The sequence below is a fragment of the Trachymyrmex septentrionalis genome, unplaced genomic scaffold (assembly GCF_001594115.1).
Source record: "Trachymyrmex septentrionalis isolate Tsep2-gDNA-1 unplaced genomic scaffold, Tsep1.0 scaffold81, whole genome shotgun sequence".
Classification (NCBI taxonomy): domain Eukaryota; kingdom Metazoa; phylum Arthropoda; class Insecta; order Hymenoptera; family Formicidae; genus Trachymyrmex; species Trachymyrmex septentrionalis.
This window is the reverse complement of record NW_017305997.1, coordinates 1,351,411-1,357,053: the sequence shown is the minus strand read 5'-3', so window position 1 is coordinate 1,357,053 and position 5,643 is coordinate 1,351,411.

Sequence of the window (5,643 nt, the reverse complement as noted above, 5' to 3'; positions counted from 1 at the left end):
ATATATATAATATATATATATATATATATTCGTCGTCATGCACCGCGCCGTTAGACGGATTCTTCTTGCGACACTAAATTACACATTTGTACATCGTTAACATCCTTAAAAGTGGCTGCCCCCTTCGGCGGGGACACGTCTTAAGGGTCGTAAACTAGGTCCGATTCCTTTATAACTTTACACGCGAGCACTCGGTCTACAGGCAAATGCACATACATACCTACATACGCATATACAACGCACACAAACATACGCGCACGCAGGGCATACATAATAACGTTCTCTGCTCATTTTTTTGAGGTTGCCAACAATAACGCATTGCTTCACACACAGTCGAAGAAGAAAAGTTTATATTAATTCGGATCAATTCGGTCAACAAAGTTTGTTTTCGAGCTGCGACGTCTTGAAAAACTACTTATACGTAGATCGATATGGTAACGATATGTGAATGTGGTAAACATGTACATAGATATGCAAACGCACGGATATGTGAACATGTGGATATGTAGAGAAAATGTATAAAAAATTTCCAAGCTCGAAGAGAGAGATTTACATTTTGTCAAATCTAAAGACTCTGTAAAATAATCCCGTTGGCAACTCCATCATTTTTCCCGCGATTTTCGAGAGATTTTACATTTCCTCCTTTCGTCCGGTTTTCAGATTACATCTGATGTGTCGCGAATGATACGTACAAGTGTATGTGATATCCCTTCAGACGGAGCGCATATGTACGCGATACTATTGTTTCAAACAATAGCCTGTAGACGTCGTCGACGTCCTATTTATTATCTTTAAAACTGAAATTTTTTTTTTATTGTCCGCAATAGAAGCGTAGATATGCGCTCAGCGCTATAAAACTACGATAAAAAAATGTAAAATTGATAAAGAGGGATTAGAAAACTCAGGTTGTATATACGAATATATACAAATGTCTATTCTCTCCCAGTAATAAGGATGACGTATAACGGATGTGTGTTGTACCCGCACGGGTTATTAACGGAGCCAACAACCTGTAGCGAGGATCTTTCGCAGGACTCGCGTGTTCGAGCCGCACGTTGGAGCGGACGTTAAAGAGTTACTCATTAATGTTATTACTAGCGTTAACACGGAGCACATAGCCGGTTACTAGTCGCCGCAACGCGGTTTGTAACACTCGGTCTAATTGTACAAAGTGCAGCTTTTAAGGCCGAGGTCGATGCGTTACGTCGATGCGTATCTTGAGAGGGAAGGAGGGGGGAGGGGTGGGGAGGGGAGGGCCTTTCTTCGTGCTCAGGATTGCCAGATTTTTCCCTTCGAAATACAGGAAACATAGATAGATCACGTAAAGACAGAAAAAAAGCTTGTATTTTGTAAATGGGAATTGTCACTCTCTTTTCTATTTTCAATATATTCTACGTGCTTAATTTTCTTATTTTTCTTATTTAGAAACGTAATTATGCGAGATTTTAGAAATCAAATTGGATCTCTAAATTTGCAATATAACGTCGATTATCTTCGACGTCCTGAAATCTGGGACAGCTGTGTAAAAAATCTCTGGCAATCCTATTCATACCTGAGTACTTGTATCAGAAATTCATTCATTTAATTCCATTCAAAAATACATCGCACCTTCGTGAACGTTATTTATGTAACAACTGGATATTTATAAATAGATGTTAGATATATTTCCGGATATCTGTATATTTCTTTTTATAACAAATCGAAAAGAACGTCATCATGAACGTATCATGAACGAAATTAACTCTTGACCCGTGATTACACATTTGGCAGTTGTATGTATGTGTTTAAAATCGATTTCGTATCTTAAGACGCGATTTTTAAGTACTTTAGTAAAACGCAAGTCGTCCTAAGTGTTTTTAAAAAAGACTAAGATATATCTTATTTTAAAATTTAAATACCCTTTTGCTTTTAATTTCTGTTTGTCCACATCTCCACTAATTAAGTAAGAAGAGAGAATTGTCGGATTAGAAGTTAATCTCGCTACTTCAACCGGGTACAAAATTAACAACGTGGCGCATATTAATAAATGTAACGACAATTAATTTACCGCGCATACTTTGAAAATGTAGAAAACACTTATCACTCACACCTGCTTGTATGTACGAAGTCACTGCAAATAAATATCTTCTCTTTTATCTACCGTGTCCATCTCTGCTTCATATCGTTATTATCAGGCGCTGTAAATAATTCATGATCGATTTTCTTGTATTACTTTGCTTGTCCATCATGAAAGTCCTCGTACATTATTGTCTATGTACAAAACGAATCCAGCAAAATTAACACTTTGTCTTTCAATCCCTTATTCCTTTTCTTCCTGCCTCCCTCTCTCTCTCTCTCTCTCTCTCTCTCTCTCTCTCTCTCTCTCTCTCTCTGTCTCTCTGTCTCTCTTTCTTTCACTCACGCACGCACTTGTCCTGTTACCGCTTTAATTTAAAATACTTCTCGATCGATTGGTAGTTACTACGATTTATTGCTGCCAATTGTTAAGACAGATAGTACTCGTTTGTTACTTCACGATACAACAACAGGAAATATACCATTGAATGCTGTATTTATATTCGGACAATAATGAATCGTAACAACTGATGCGAACTTTGGCCTAGATAATAAAGCTATACGGCCACAGTCTCGGCCACATCAATAAGAAACATTAAAATATTATAACAATTTTATAAACTCTAGTTAAAAATATTTACGATACGGGATACACATATATAGCTATAAAATTCATCTGGTTTTATTTTATATCTTTCTTTTTAAGGGCTCGGAATACCTCGTCTTGCGCCCAAATTATTCTAAATCCGTCGCTGCGTAACATTACGTTAATAATGCCTACGGTACCGAAAGTACGAAAGCTCGAGGTGTGTAAATTTTTACCGAAGGAACCGAGCATCGAACGTCGCGGTCGCGAAAGCATATTTTCACGCTAGGAACGAAGGACGAGCTCCTCCCAGCGAGCGAAATTACCTTAAGAAGTGAGAAAATATGTGCACAGGGTTGTTTACGCTCGTCTCGTGTAACTCCTCATTTCTCGGCAGTGTTTCATATATATTTTTCTCGTAAAAATATATGCAAACACGTAACCGCGTTCGCAATACAATTACAAAAATGATAATGACTGCCGCGTCATCTTGCCTATTGCAGAAAAAAAGATAAGTCACGTGGACGCGTTTAAATTAAAAACATCTTTCCCTTATGAATCGAATGATATCGACGATAACGAAATTCTCGTCTACAAATCAATTTAATTGAGCTTCATATTGTCAAAATTTGGATTAAAAGCTTAATTATATATTAAAAGTTAAATTAGCTTTATACAGTTAATGTTTATTCATATTTCATTAGCGTTAAATATATTTTAATTTATTCTAAGCTGTTGTTGTCAAACACAGTATTAAATTAATCGATGGTAAATTATAGAAAATATTATAATGAAACTTTAATGTTATCGTGTGCAAAATAGCACGTGGAAATGTTGAACATAATTTGAATAAATTATTCGATAAGTTATTGTCATTAACAAATGTAAAATCGCGATGCCTATAGGACAAACATTCGTGTATACGACGATAGTTTCGTTTCACGCAATATCGCATGTCACAACGCATCAACAATTATTTATTTTTCGGAAGAAGGACATCGGAAAATAAAGAATCTTTATACTGACTCGAATGTACATCAGTAATTCAGGAAAGAGAAAATCAATGGCCAAATCAACGTGAGATGAAATAGCATTTCCGACTTCGTACTTGCCAAGTTTTATTATTAAGACATTTTTAAAGCGCAAAACTTTCAAGGGAGCCAATGAGGATCACTCTTAGTTCTATTCTATTCATCCTTACTAAAAATGATTCTCGCAGAATAGAATTCCGAATCAAATGCCAAAGTTCGAAAGATTTTTCTGCATGATTATATTACATATTTTATCATGTATTAATTCTTTATAACATAAACTCTATCGTGCTCCAGTTTCATAAATAATTAGTATTTCCTCATGACGATATTACGTTCGTGTAATTTCCCGGCGAGCTGATTGGTTAGATTACTTTATCCAACATATTTTTTAAAGATTTGCATTAAATAACGCGTGTAATATTGTGATATCGCGTGATCGATACACACCCCGAAAATTCGCACTTTGATTTTGACAATAAATCGCAATTAATGTCGCGTTTCTCCGATTGGTATAGCTCGCATTGAGTTTTTTGCACAGGTTCTAGACCTTTCACATGCCTTATAGTCGCTAGATAGACGAACGAGTGTTATCACTGCGTATTGAACCGGCATGTGGCGTTGTGACACTCGGTTGTGTGCCACGTCGATCGAGAGGTATAAAAAAAAAAAAACTCGTGGAAATCAGATATAAAGACTCACTTGCACGCAACAGTTGACTCTCGACTGCTTTGAGCGATCGACATGCCGGTATATGCGTGAGAACGCTCGAAAACACATTTTAAACCAGTAGATAATAGAGTTGTGTGGGAAAAAAAAAGAACGTGACATTTTCATTAGTTCGCGATTTTACAAAATGTAAGAGCCACACGATTTTTAAGATGAACGATTCCACGATTCGAAAGTTAACGCGCAACGACGTGTCCGCAAAGGAAAATTCGCGAGCTTGTGTACCGTACAATTTTTTTGTTAACATCGCATATATAAGCAAAACTGCATATATGTGGAAGTACCGAACGAAATTTTTTTCGAGGACGAATTCAGTTTTCGCGTAGATTAACGAGCGGATCGCCATACGAATGATAGGTGGGATTGAGTAACGGCGCATTCTTCAAATAGAAATTGTTACGAAACGAAAATTTCCGAGGGAAATAAAAAAGGGAAGAAAGAAAAACCGATTATTCCGTAATCCGTTTGTTCGGATAAAATAGCAATTAAAATAGTGGACAAGCAAATAAATGACGAGAGAAAAAACAGGGCTCAGGTGAATAACGTGATGAAACATACTAAAAATGGGTCGCTAGCTTCACGGAGATCGTCTTCTTTACACGCATGTACCAACATCGACTCACGTCAGTGAGCGAGAAGAATGGTAGCCGAACGACGGTACCTCGAGCTCGTTACCTCAAAATAACGTAACTGTTGTCACAACTCGCTTTACATTCCTATGAACTTTTCTCTCGTCACTTAAGACCGGTTAATTACCGCGACTTTTAATTACGCGCAACGAAAGATAGAAATTATCCGACAGAGAGAAGAGTCCCGCGATCCCCCTGTAACTCACTCTCGGAATATTCAGTACAATCGCATCAGGGCTCATGCAGTTCAACGTTATTCACTTATATGTCGCGCGCGTATATGTCATCTATATTCGTCCCCATTTCTCTAGATCTAAGAATTAATGCAAAGTCCGAGTGGGTTCAGTTCTGTGTGTACACGCGACACATATCGTCCGGAGTGGCCGCGGGCGATATTTCCGGAACGCTTTCTTTTTTTCTTTTTTTTCTTTTTTTCCCCGATGTGACGGATACGGCTTTGAGATCATTGAGCAGAGAAAAACCGGTCGTTCCACACGTTACGCTACGGAACAATCGGTGATAAACGCAAAGCGCCGAATCGCGCGTCTCTCAGCCGCGTGCTTTTTCGACGAAACGGAAAACGCGTACGCGCAAACACGAATACACACGCATT